The 15,290-nt window shown below is 33.2% G+C and overlaps 1 protein-coding gene across 5 annotated transcripts in view; it reads right to left on the reverse strand.

The window, feature by feature from the left end:
• Positions 1 to 5,964, reverse strand: part of LOC127717694 (advillin-like) — a 70,837-nt gene extending 64,873 nt beyond the window's left edge. For 2 of the 5 annotated variants that reach the window (XM_052223449.1, XM_052223444.1), the window contains exon 1: positions 5,823 to 5,916. The gene's annotated coding sequence lies outside the window, so the exon portion shown is untranslated. Of the gene's footprint in view, positions 1 to 5,822 lie in introns of all 5 variants that reach the window. The other 3 variants (XM_052223447.1, XM_052223445.1, XM_052223446.1) reach the window with 3 other exon arrangements.
• Between the last annotated feature and the right edge of the window lie 9,326 nt (positions 5,965 to 15,290).

Raw genomic sequence — 15,290 nt, forward strand, 5'->3', positions numbered from 1 at the left:
CTGATACAAATGACATGTTGCTTGTGCACATGTTAATCACAGTGAAACAGGATGAAAATTTGATTGCTTGTGACATAAAGGGTGGTTTACACCCAGACATATCTTTTTCAATTAGAATACTACATGGAGTATACCTCCATCTACAGGATCATTATCAATGACTCTAACGGAATCATCTTGTGTGTACACTGTTCATCAGGTCAAATCAAATACAAATAAAATTTATATGTAACTACCAAAAATGACTGCCATGGTGACATTTACAGTCTTCCATCATAGAGTCATCATGGTTTGTCACTCTGGCAAACGATGGAAATGTTTCAATTTCAATGCTACAATGAGCCTGAATGAGGTGAAAATCCAATATCCATACTGCTAGGTCAACTGTACAAAGAATGGATTTTTTATCCCTCGTCAAGAGCCCCATTTTCACTATTGGTAGAATCAAATGAGTCCAACAATATTGTCGCAATTTGTCACAAAATGTTTTATTAGCTGCTGTCAGTAGTCATAAAACAGAGAAAAATATAAATTTGGTTAATTATTTCAACAAAAATTAAACTGTAAATTGTCTTTACCATCATCATACACAACTTGTAAAAAAGAAGAAGACATTGATATCTGAAATTCTTTGATAACTTATTTTTTTTAAATCTCCATAGATGCGAAACCTTTAACAACTATTTGGGAGCAGAAAAGTGATTTGTACAGGCTGACAACATTTCCAGATCCATTAAGAAACCATGTTTAGGCAAATGAGAGTTATGTACTGATTTAAGGTATGTGTGCTCCCCTGAATTATCCACCCTGGTCATGTAATATACATGTATACTACATTTCTAGAAATTTCTAGGTACATGTACCTTAACTTTTTTACATCGGATGACCATGAGGGCATTCCGGTGTATTGTTGCCACAGAGATTTCTACTCACGTTACTTTCATTTTTGACTGGTTAACCCATCATATAAATACGCAGACATTATCAAGTGCAAAATAGCATTCCTTATCGCTTGTAGTTTTATCAATAAAATAATTTTTAAGTACATAGATAAATGATATGAAAATGTTTTTTCGTGAGAACAAAAATCAAGAATACAGAAAAATTGTGCGCATGTGGAAGAATTTCTCAAGAATGTTTTGCAACAAACGCGGGAAAATATGAATGCCTACTCAAATACAATGTTAGAAAAACAAATTATAATTACAGAAGAGTGTCCACCAGGGGCGTAGCTACCTTCTTAATGAAGTGGAATCACAAACTATAGGGCGAGGGGTCTGGGGGCCACCCAAGGCCCCCAGTAGGTCCAGGGCAAAGCCCTGGTAGGGGGGCCAGGGGGGCAAAGCCCCCCCGGAAGCTCCCCATATATAACGTTTCAAAACAATCAGAACCGAAATAAAACTTGGACATTTTTGTTGTGGTTTTTTGGTAAACTATTTGTTTAACTTCGAGTCGAATGAAGACTTAACATTGTCGCTTGCATTTTTGTACGTGAAAGCTTTTAAAATCACGGAGATTTGTTCCATATGCTAGTATTTGTATTGAGCAAAGTAGATTTAAAAAAACAAACAATAAACATAAACACAATACTATATGTGGAGTTTCTGTTAGCATAAACATCATTGGATACCAAATACTTGCGGACACATTCTCATATATTTTGCTTACAATGTATTTAGATGTTTAAAAATTTTGTGGGTAAACTCTACAAGAGAGATGGGAATTTCGAATTTTACGTAGTTAGGAATATTCGAAGTTGAAATTAATGAACTTTTTCAGAGTAAATGGTACTTTGATCACGATCTTTTTCATGATCTGCGTTTTTAATTTGCCAGCTAATTAACAAATGCATATGCATTCGACCAGTTGTATGGCAATATCTAGATGATAACAGTGAAGATACGTGTAAAAAAAGTTTGGTGTATCTTTCGAACAAGAATCAGCAGTTTAGTGTCCTACTCGGACAGACAGTTCTTTTTAAAATTGAATGACCTAATAGTCCAGTAAAACGAGTTAGAATTAACAATGTATTTAAATGGTTTTACAATCAACCATTCGTATAGCCGGCCCATATAGAAAAAAGTAAAATCACAAAAATACTGAACTCCGAGGAAAATTCAATCGGAAAGTCCCTAATCACATGGCAAAATCAAATGACAAAACACATCAAACGAATGGACAACAACTGTCATATTCCTGACTTGGTACAGGCATTTTCAAATGTAGAAAATGGTGGATTGAACCTGGTTTCATAGCGCTAAACCTCTCACTTGTACGACAGTCTTATCAAATTCCGTTATATTTACAACGATGCGTGAACAAAACAGACATTATAAATAAAATAGTCAAAATATGGGTACAGCAGTCATCACTGTGTTACAATATCAAAACAAACAATTATTTACAAAAAAAGCACAAAAGCATCTATCAAGTTAAAAACCACATTCATTGCTTCGCGTGTCTGACGTCAGAAAATGTAAACGTCACATAAGAAAAAAGTTTGTCATTCAATGTTTATTCAAAACAATTTTATAATTTCACATGGGGAATGTTGGTATACAGGGTTAAAAAATCAAAAGTTATGTTAGAATTAATTTCAGAAATAGACCGAGATTTAAAATTGTCCAAAAGTTCTTTAGATTTTTTAAGAATCCACATATGGTAAATACCACTACGCGAGTAAAATAAATTTGTCGTTTGTCGTTCAAAGTATTTTCAAATTTACAATAGAAGAATAACATAATGACATATAATAGAACAATAACATAATGACGGGATCTTTTAAAGTACAGAGTCATGTTATAAGAACCACAGAAACACAAAAAGTCGCATATACAAAACACACCAGCAAAAATGAAAGATAATACAAACACATTGACGGGATGTATAAGTACCTAGCCACGTCAAATGGATATCACAGAAAACAAACCAAACAGTAAAAGTAATATTAATAATAGAACAAAGACAAATGAAAGAACAATATTACACGTTGTTAAGATGATAAACAACGTCAGTATGCAGAATCTATACTTCAAGACCATCATGTATTATTTGTGAAGTTGATACGGAATATTTATCAACAAGGTCTTGGTACCTTCCGATGAACTTTTTTAGAAAAAGGACGAGACATTCTTTGACATACCCCTGGTTCATCAACTTTCTGCTCAGACACTGGTGACGTTTTACAAAGTCTGAGTAGGAGCTGCAAGCTCTTGAATATCGAATAAGTTGGGAAATGTATATCCCATATGCAGGTGAAGTTGGTATATTGCTACTAAGGTGGGGGAAATTTATAATTTTAAAATTAAAATCGTCTCGTTTGTCATAGATTCTGGTACTGAGATGACTGTGTATGTCAAATTCGAGATATAAGTCTAAAAATTCATAAGGGTTCCGCGGAACCCAGTGTCTCGCCTACTTTTTGCTGTTAATCACAGGCTCAGCAAAAATGAGGAAAAAAATTAATAAAAATATTCCTCTCTATACTATCTTTTGATTGTAAGTAGCTTCTGTCCAAGTTTGGTAAAAATCCAGGATAGTTTATGAATCTAATAAATGTTTTAAAAACTTAAACTGCAGACTGTATGTAATGTTAACTGGAAGAAAAACTAAGTCCATTTATAAGTAAAATACGGAAAAAATGGATTTTTTTTTTTACAAAATTTACTTCTGGATACTAGCTTTTAATCATAAACAAGCTTCTGTCCAAGTTTGGTAAAAATCCAGGATAGTTTAAGAAAGTTGTTAAAATTTTAAAATCTTTAACCACAGAGTGAATGTAATGTTAACTGGCAGAAAAACTAAGTCCATTTATAAGTAAAATACGGAAAAAATGGAATTTTTTTTTTACAAAATTTACTTTTGAATATTATCTTATGATCATAAACAAGCTTCTGTCCAAGTTTGGTAGAAATCCAGGATAGTTTAAGAAAGTTATCAAAATTTCAAAAACTTTAACCACAGAGTGAATATTTGTGGACGCCGCCGCCGCCGACGGAATGTAGGATCGCTATGTCTCGCTTTTTCGACAAAAGTCGAAGGCTCGACAAAAATGAGGCGGAGGAAGCTGTGTCTGTTGTTTCTTTAATTTCTAGTTCTGGGGGATATATTAATGGAACCCAATCAGAAAAGTTCGGATTGTTAATGGAAAGAACATCCTCAATATATCTAAAAGTGAAATTAAATAATCTGGCTTCTTTGATCTTCTTGTTTTTGACAAGTGTCTGAAGGAACTCCGATTCATATGAAAATAAGAAGAGGTCGGCAAGGAGAGGCACACAGTTCGTTCCCATAGGAATGCCGACAATTTGTTGAAAAAGTCTGCCTCCAAATTATCGAATCTATATAAAAGATTTTTTTGGTAAAATAAATAAAAACGTAAAACATGTACTGGAAAATGTGTACTTTTTTTTTACAATAACAGCAGTTCCAACTTCTCATCTACTAGTATACGGAAACTATTGATTGATTGAATGGTTATTAATGTCCGGTAGCAAATATTACATGCACACAGGACGAGATACGTTGACGTGATGTGAAAATGAACTATTCGTATTGTCAAGACCTACATACTAAGTCAATATTGAACTAGTTCACACGGTAACAGTCATTATTCCCGGATCGATACGAGTTGAAGAGTCTTCATTCTAGTAAGATGTGTGCTTTGGGGCGAAGCGGAAAATAATAATTTTCATGTTTTTTTGTTAACCTTAAAGGAATTATGGTTTTTTTTTGCACTCAAAGCGAGTATACGGTATGGTTGTGGTACCAACAACTATGTAGCTGGTATTTTCTAAACAATGCCCGTAATATAAAAAGTTCCTCTAAGTTTACACCAGTTGTATTAATTAATCGTACACATACATGTCTTACAGGATTAAAAATTCCGCTGCATGTGTATTCCTCTTGCTTTTATTCTTTGTGCAGTTTTAAAATGCATACATAGAAAGACCAATTCCTATATGATAACTTTGTCCCTCACTCTCTCTCTCTCTCTATATTTTTTTTTGTGAAAACGACGTGGATGCACGTGCTGCCGTGCCTCCGGGTAGCTACGCCCCTGTCCACCATGCACTGCACTATCATTAGAATAGTAGAATAGAATACTATACAAATGGATGCAAATTATATTTAACTGTTATACAAATATTAATATAATATATAACAACAAACCAGAGTATACTGATAACAAATGATTGTACCACTACAATATAATCATGATAATAGTTATTACGGTGAGGTTGAATTCCCTGTTATTTATTCATCATCCACACAGGAACTTGTCTCAGAAAAAATATATCTATGTACCTTAATCTAACTTTCAGGTATAAGAGATGTGATTTTTTTTTCTGAGACAAGTGCTTGTGACCATCCACCAGAACTTGCAGTCATCCGATGTTCAGTACTTTGGTTTATTGTTACTAGCCCTATTATCTGTTTGGCCTTTTGATGATATAACATGTACCAATGACATAATTCTTACAACTCTGCAACTTTCAAATTATCTGATCATCAGACAGTATAATTTATGATCGCCTAGTTCAGGTGATCCCAGAGATTCATTGAATGATCGACAATTCACCATGATATCATTGACATGATGCTATCAAATATATAAAAACAATCTTATCTGCATTACATGAATTATGTGCAGCTAGTGGGCTTGTCACGAGCACGGGAAATAATTTGCAAATTAGCCTTAAATGATTTATTAACATGTTGGGAAGTTTACTGCGAAGAAATGGAAATAAAATGTATTTTGTCTTGCTGAATCGACAATAAATGCAAATATGAGGTTAATGTGAAAGTCAACTTATACACACCTGTATGTACCTTTCTATCAAACTTGCTCACCTTGCGAAACAACAGGTAAAATTTACCTACCCTGATTGTCTCCCCTTATCCGTGCGGAATGATATCAAACGAAATAGTCCAACAATTTGTAGACATTCTAAACTGATTGAAATATCCTTAAAGTGAGCCTTTTCTGTAAAAGATAACGTAATTTATCCACCACTGCTTAAAAATAACAATCATAATGAGAAGCATGCACCTGCTAAACCTAAAGTATTTCCCCTGAGTTATCTTTCTTAGATCTAAAAAACCAAATTAAGCTTCAAGATCGATCTAATTGCGATGTTCAGTATAAATTTGTTATTAAGGGAAGGAGTGTTGTCTGCGAATCAGCATTATAACCGAACAATTTATAAAAAAATATATCTGTAGAGTTCATGTCAGTAACTTTACTGATACTTTAGTAAGGGTGAAACTTTGTACTGATGATAATTGTAGGAGTTTTACTTGAAAGGGGCATTAGCTACGAGATATAGGCTAATAGGATTTTTTTTGTGGTAGTGAAATAATAATTCGCTTTAAGCAGGCAGTTTGTTTCAATTTTCTCAAAATAAGATAAGAAACATCGCTGATAAATTATTCACTTGCAAGTGAATAATCATCGACCTCATTGAATCCGTATTCATGTGACCTTCAATTATTTAACCCCTTAGCTTAGAGATGGGTTACGCATAAACCAGTCATGTTCAGCTATTAAAAGGAAAAGAATGTCAACATTGAAAGTGAAACAAGAATAAATCATTTGGTTGACTGATTCAATCCACAATTTTCATTCTTATACAGGTAAAAACAATGAATAACAATTGTTTAACCTATAATATGAAATCAAACAGACCTAGAAAAATCCAGTTGCACGTGTTTGCTATTAATCTATATCTATATGTATGTTTATATCGAGTAATATGACCGTCGGCAGTCTTCAGAGGTCACATCGATGGTTAATTAGATGGCGTCTAGACTTAACTAAACACGAAATGCTGATACATATTATCGAGTCCATGCATCGTAAATTGTTTATTTTATAATTTTTATAATTTGGATATACGTTTCAGCAGAGTATATATGTCTTTGGTTTCAGTATGTCATTAAATAGATAAGATAATTTGAGTCAAATCGGTGAACATAAATTTAACAGATAATGTCCCTTTAGGCTGAAACGGGATTTCTTAATGACATATATAAAGTTTTTATAGAAATCTGACAAAAAGTCACTTGATTCCTATTTAAATAAATATTCGAATATCACATTTCGAAAATAATTTAGGAATAAATATAAAAGAGTAAATAATACGCCCATTTTTATGATTAAAAACAAAATTCAAGTACTCGCAAAGCGTTTTGTGTTCGTACCGGCCGACAAAGCAGCCAACACTGTGGTGGGGGTATGACGTAAATACTACACGGAAGTCCTTAAGATTGAAATTATACATTCAACTACATGCAAGGCCCTGCGCTCCACAGAGAGTCGCCATAGAGTAAATAATCATGTCACTACCACAGCTCAGCTTAAGGCCTCCTCTGAACATTTGAAGGTCCTCACTATGTATTGGTTACCTAAAATTCACAAAAAACCCCGTAAAATATCGTTTCATCTCGGCCTCTAGTAAGTGTTCTACTACTTATCTTTAAGTGTTTTGAACGAGTTACTTAACTACTATCAAAGAATTTACCATTAATTTTGTAATTAAATATATGAAAATAGTGGAATTAACCATTTTAGAAGTGTAAAAAAACTTTGGATATTTTAGATTAATTACGTGCTTTTAGTTGTCCTTTTGATTCGGTTGACAGTTTTGTCTTTTCCACTCTTTATACTACACTTCCACACAATCTTATCCACCAAAAGTTTTCCTATTTAATTAAAAGATTGTTTGGTAAATCTGATTGCAAATTAAGCTCATGTAAATTAAGCCCTTTTCTCACGCAAATGACGAAGGTAAATATGCTAGATATACTTACTGGAGGTGTGATGAGATGATCTAAGCCGTAAATTTTCTCCTTGACAACATTTATATACGTTTCGGCAATAAAGTTTATCGACAGATTGTAGTTATTCCTATTGGCACCAATTGTGCCCCTTTAATAGCTGACTTGTTCCTGTACTGTTACGAATAACAGTTTATGGCCAAACTCGTCTAAATTCCATTTAGTTGATAAATCCAACAACATTTACCGTTGTCTTGACGATGTTTTTTTTGTTAAATACTCAAGAATTCTCTATACATATTGCCGAAATTTACCCAAAGGAACTTACCTTAAATAAATCAAATATTAACAGCAATAACTGTCCTTTCCTAGATTTGGACATTTCAGTTTTACACCTGAAACTCTACTCAAAAACTTACGACACAAGGGGTGTTTTTTCTTTCCCTATTGTTAATTTTCCTTTTTTTGGACGGCGATGTTCCTTTGGCACCGTCTTACGATGTTTATATATCACAACTCGTTCGCTATGCCCGTGTCTGTAGTGACATTTTGGATTTCAATGAGCGCGATCTATGTATTACTGGTAAATTATTAAGTCAGGGATTTCGTTATCACATTTTACTTAAAACCTTTACTAAATTCTTCCATAGATAAAAGGTTCCCAATTCAGCACTGTAATTAGATCTTTGAATATTGTTTTTATTGATATAAATATTGATTTTATCAGTAAATTAAAACCATACTAGATAATATTGTTATACACATAATTGGCTTTGGACTATCTGTCAGTAACTGGGAGTACTCTCAGATCTGTAAGTTATGTGTCTTTTTTGTTGTTAGGGATGTATAAATACCCTGCCACGTCCGGTCTGTGTTTTTGTAAGATGTTTTTCTGCTTTATATCGATCTGATGAGTTAAGCCCTTTTCCTTTTCAACTGAATTTTACAGTTTGGTCTTATTTTGTGCTGTAACACTACTGTCTCGGGTTAGGGGAGGGTTGAGTGCTCACAAAAATGTTCAACCCGGCCAAATTCTTTATGTGTCTGTCCCAAGTCAGGAGCCTGTAAATCAGTGGTTGTCGTTGGTTCATGTCTGTCATATTTGTTTTTCGTAAATTGTTTTGTTATAACTTAGATTGTTAGTTTTCTCAATTGAATAATTTCAGTTTTTTTCAAATGGGCGGTTTTTAACATTTGTATAGAGGCTGTTCATATGTAGTTACATTCCGTCAAATTAATATTTACAGAAAAAAATATTCGTAACACATAAAAAAGCTGTCAGTTTAAAGTTAATGTGTATGAAAACAAAGACGTTTATAGTTACATACATTAAACACAAAAGTTCAATCAAGCAGCGACAAATACACACATATTGAAGAATGGACTAGTGGGGTAAATACCCAAAAGCAAAAGTAACATGGTGTCAAACATAAAAAAACCATAGAGATTAGTTAAATAAATGAAATAAGCAAAAAAAGGCAACGCACTATACGTTAACAAACTGGTCATGCTTTGCCATGCTCAAAATAAATTATTAACTTGACTAAAGACAAAGAACAGGACCTGGGGTTTCAAGCGCAACATTAGCATGAGCTGCCAGTCCAAACATTTATCAAGTTTTTGAATTGATTGAAAGATGATGCGTAACGGAAGCTCATCTAACAGCTCAATCCAAAGTTTAGCACCCGCATACCTTATTAATTGCATAGGTCATATGCTGTTGTTCTCACGTGTGGTAGTCAGTCTACTGTATTCTGGTATCTAAAAGAGAAAGAAATTTCCGAAGGCCTTTAAGTGCAACAAATCATGAAGATAAACATGACATTGAATTCTTATCAATACATTCTGCTGTTTGGATGCTTTTTTTTACGTATTATATAGTTCACTTTTATGAATAAAGTAGAAAATATCTTTTAAGAAAATATTAAATAGTGTTGGTCCCAATATAGACCCTTGTGGCCAATAGCAGTCTTTTAATATATTTTCTACCAATATCATTTTCTACATATAAAAATAAAATTATACTCGTCTTCAATGAACATATCGTTACATGAGCAACACGACGGGTGCCACATGTGGAGCAGGATCTGCTTACCCTTCCGGAGCACCTGAGATCACCCCAAGGTTTTGCTCAGTCTTTGGTTTTCTATGTTGTGTTTTGTGTATTGCTGTTTGCCTGTTTGTCTTTTCTTTTCAGCCATGGCGTTGTCAGTTTATTACACCCCTAGAGCTGTATACTACATCATCGATCCATCTGTAGCTAGAGTACACACCGCACGATTCCTTGAACATCAACATACAGGCACTTTCCACAACTTTTGATGGATAGTACCTCCCTAGATGCTTTCAAGCGGAGGAAACAGAGCTGCAATAATCCATAATCGCAACATCAGACTGCCCTTATATATAACTTGCGTATGCAAATATTTTCTTGCACCTTTGTTCTCACACCCAGCATGGGTAAAAGCGCGAACATATCTTTGGTGAACCAGTTTTTATAATACTCATTTAGAGGATAGCAATGTATTGAAAGAAGAAGAAAACAAGATTTATGCTAAAGACTAATAATTTTTCGATTAAAAAAAGGCGAGCGTTCGCCCTCTACGTCCCTTAATCCCCATCTAGTACGACGTTTTTAGTACTGATATGTATCGTAAAGATATAATTTCCGATTTATAAGGTGTCTTAATTTTTTTAATTTTTTAATTGGAGATTACTTATCTCCGGATGTACATTGTAAGTGACGTTAAGTATATACCACCACATCTCCTTTCATATATCCATTTAGTGTCGTAACAGTATTTGAAGGTAATATATAATCATCAAACACTGTTCTACAAGAGGCTATAGTATATTTTACAAACATCACAACTAAAGGTTTTTAAAGGATTATTTCTAACTTTTTTTTTTAAACTTTATTTTTATATGTTTTATATTGATTTGAATCATTGTAAACGTTTTTGGTGATTTTTTTTTTTGTATTTGTTAGATCAATTGCAAATTCGCAATAGCGACAGGGGAGATTACTCATTCTATTATTTGTTTGGGCGCACGAAATATTCATTTTACTTGTTGCTAGGCCGTTCTATTTATTTTTCACTTTGATAACAAATAATTTCCTGCATTTTGTGAGCAGAACATATTCATTTTCATCCTGTCTTGGGAACGTTTTTTCACTGAGTTCTTACCAGGCCAGGATATAAATTTTCAGGCAAAACCGAATACTATGATAATATATAGATACCCAACAAGCCCGCCCCCAACCGACCAATGGTCTTATTTAGTCTCCGTGTAACATGCACTACAAAGCAGTAAAAGTCTGAATTGGGCAGTATTTGCATTCGACTGTATTGATTTTTACTCGACCATTCTGAATAGGTCTGAAATTTACTCGATATTACTCAACTTTTGTCTGAACCATACTAAACAGTCTGAACTTGTACTCGACCAGTTGATAAACCATTTTAAAGAGTCTGAACCATACTTGACCCAATTCTGAACCATTCTCGACCAAGTCTGAACCTTACTCGACCAAGGATGAACCATACTATCCAAATCTGAACCGTATTTGACCAAGTTTTAACAATCCTCGACCTATCCTTTATCTATGATCTCTCTTATTTTTACTTTTTAGAGTCTAATTTAAAAAAAAGATTTGTTTCCCATGGCAAGAAATTTGACCAAGAGATACTATATAATAAAGTGAATTGTCAGATAAAGAAACATAAATAAAAAATAAGTGATTTATTGTTGATTAAATCATAGTTATAATTTCAAGATTGAAAAAGTAGAGATTTATTGGTCAAATAAGATTCAGACTTTGGTCGATTATGGTTCGGGTTTTGGTAGAGCATGGTTCAGACTTTGGTCGAGTATTGTTCAGACCTCACACTCCTTTTTTCAAGTATATTGTTAAGACATTGAAAACAGGTCGAGAACTGGTTAAGTATATATGGAGTACATGTCGGGAATGGGTCGAGACTGTTTCAGCCTGGTCGAGTAAGAGTTCAGACTTTGCAGTATGGTCAAAATAATGGTCGGGTACAAATTCACACTGTTTAGTATGGCTCAGACTACAGTCGAGTAATATCGAAACCAATTCAGAATGGTCGAGTGAAAATCGAACAATCATACAAAAAAAGCCCATTTCAGACTTTTACTGGTTTGTAGTGATGCTTTACAAAAAAAAAAAAAAAACAAGAGTGTACACGCTGAAATCTTTCGCCTGCTTTACTGATCATGATAGAACTTACATTGGAGGACTTTGAGAAAAAGGTTGTACAACACGTATTTCATAAAATTAACATTATCAAAGATCCATATAAATTAGGTCAAGGTCAGATGACACTGCCAGATAGACATGCACACTTTGCAATCATTTCATACACAAAGTATAGTTGACCTTACGCTTATAGCACTCGAGAAACAGACCTTACCACTAAACTTAACATTGAGCAACGAATCATGAATATGAGATCAAGGTCAGATGAACTCTACAAGTCAGAGATGTATACATACAACTTGCAACCATTCCATACACTAAATATAGTATACTTATTGCTTATAATATCTGAGAAACGGACTTAACCATAAAAATGAACCATGATAATGAGTTCAAGGTCAGATAAACCTGCCACACATACTTGTACTCCTTACGACCATTCAATGCACCAAATATAGTTGACCTATAGCTTACAGTATCTGAGAAATGGACTAAAACACAAAAAGTTAACATTGACCAATGAATCATGAAAATGAGGTCAAGGTCAAATGAAACCTGCCAGACAGACACGAACACCTTAATATCATTCTTTACACCAAATGAAGTTGCCCTACCGCCTGAAATATCTGATAAACAGACAAAACCATTGACCAATCAACGATGAAAATGAGGTCCAGGTAATTCCATACACCAAATGTATTGATCATTGTGTCTAAGAAATAGACCAAACCACTAAAACTAAACATTGTCAAATAAACCATGAAAAAAGGTCAATGTCAGATGAAACCTGTACACCTTACTATCATTCCATACGCCATATATAGCTGACCTATTACTTAAATTATCTGAGATACGGACTTGACCACGAAAACTTAACCTTGATCATTGATCCATAAAATGAACCCTGTCTGACGGGCATGTAGACATTGCAAGGATGCCATATACCAAATATAGATATCCATAATAAGTGAGTATCTCACATGACTAAAAAAATGTATTTTTTATGCATTCGCTGAACCACGAAAATGATGTCAATGACAATGGACATATGCCAGACGGAAACTATAGTTCATAAGGTATCCGCATACAATGTATGCCAGAAGCAACCATGTCGGTCTTCTATATATATATATATATAGCGCCTGGTCCGCTTTTTATTCGATATTCAATATTCAACCGGCTACTTGCAATTGGTTTGATTTATACAAAATGTCTTAGTAAAAAGTAATACAAATTTATATATCCTATAGTGTCAAAAATGATAGTCATAGTCAAAAGAAGTAAAATGATAGTCATAGTCAAAAGAAGTAAAATGATAGTCATAGTCAAAAGAAGTAAAATGATAGTCATAGTCAAAAGAAGTAAAAAGAGATGTAAGAATTCATTTTATGACTCCAAATCATCCCCGGTTTTTCGTGTTGCTCAGTCTTTAGTTTTCTGTGTTGTGTTTTTGGTACTCTTGTCTTTTCGTCGTTTTTCGGGTTTTTTTTTTGCCATGGCAATGTCAGTTTGTCGTGTTTTCGACTTATATCTTGTCTTTATATTTCATACATGTTCGAAGATCTTCATCATGCAATACTGCTAGAAATTGACAACTTAAATGCATATATTTCTTGTCATTTTAATTATAATGATAATAATAATAATTTATTTTATCAAAATTTCACATATATTTGTATACAAAGTTGTATACAAATTATATATTAACATACATGATCGTACAGTTATAAAATAAGACAAATACCCAGCCAAAGTTGACTTATGAGACACTATATTATGCATTTTCTACACTTAAAAAAAACTAAAATACAAATTGTGGAACCTAGTAAAAAGTCAACATGAATGGTTAATTATCAGAATTTTGCTACATAGAAAAAGTAATAATTCAAATAAAATAGACACAATTGAGTATGGTGTAAAAAATAAAGAAATACAATTAATATAAAAGAGGTTGTTTTCCAGCAAATTCTAATAATTTGAGAAATAGGAAATGGGAACTACGATCTCAAGTAAAAAAATAATGGCACTGTGATCAGTTTCACAAAAAATCCTACGATTAAAGTTGATCGTAAGTCGTGAACAATTCAGTATACTTACAATCAACTTTAATTGTAAGATTTTTTGTAAACATTCGTAAGGGTTCCGTGGAACCAGTGTCTCGTTTTCTTTTGCTGTTAGTCACAGGCTCAACAAAAAAAGGGAAACAATCATTAAAAATTTTCCTATTGATACTATCTTTTGATTGTAAGAAGCTTCTGTCCAAGTGTGGTAAAAATCCAGAATGGTTTATGAATCTAATAAATGTTTTAAAAACTTTAACTACAGACTGTATGTAATGTCATCTTGCAAAAAAAAACTAAGTCCATTTATAAGTAATATACGGAAAAACAGGAAACAAATTTTAACAAAATTTCCTTCTAGATACTAGCTTTTGATCATAAACAAGCTTCTGTCCAAGTTGGGTACAAATCCAGGATAGTTTAAGAAAGTTATTAAAATTTTGAAAACTTTAACCACAGAGTGAATGTAATGTTAACTGGAAGAAAAACTAAGTCCATTTATAAGTAATTCCGGGAAAACAGGAAATATATTTTTGCAAAATTTCCTTCTAGATACTAGCTTTAGATCATAAACAAGCTTCTGTCCAAGTTTGGTACAAATCCAGGATAGTTTAAGAAAGTTATTAAAATTTCAAAACTTTAACCACAGAGTGAATTTAATGTTAACTGGAAGAAAAACTAAGTCCATTTATAAGTAAAATACGGATAAATAGGATTTTTTTTTACAAAATTTACTTCTGGATACTATCTTATGATCACAAACAAGCTTCTGTCCAAGTTTGGTAGAAATCCAGGATATTTTAAGAAAGTTATTAAAATTTCAAAAACTTTATCCACATAGTGAATGTAATATTAACTGGCAGAAAAACTAAGTCCATTTATAAGTAAAATACGGAAAAACAGGATTTTATTTTACAAAATTTACTTCTGGATACTATCTTAATATGATCATAAATAAGCTTCTGTCCAAGTTTGGTAGAAATCTAGGATATTTTAAGAAAGTTATTAAAATTTGAAAAACTTTAACCACAGAGTGAATATTTGTGGACGCCACCGCCGCCGACGACGACGACGCCGACGACGGAATGTAGGATCGCTATGTCTCGCTTTTGCGACAAAAGTCGCAGGCTCGACAAAAAGGATCACTGGGTCTCAAATTAGACAATTTTAGGCAAACAATCACAATCAATCAACAATTTAACCAAATAAGACAAAATCAACTCGTAATT

This window comes from Mytilus californianus, unplaced genomic scaffold (genome assembly GCF_021869535.1).
Source record: "Mytilus californianus isolate M0D057914Y unplaced genomic scaffold, xbMytCali1.0.p SCAF_10, whole genome shotgun sequence".
In the NCBI taxonomy this organism is placed as follows: domain Eukaryota; kingdom Metazoa; phylum Mollusca; class Bivalvia; order Mytilida; family Mytilidae; genus Mytilus; species Mytilus californianus.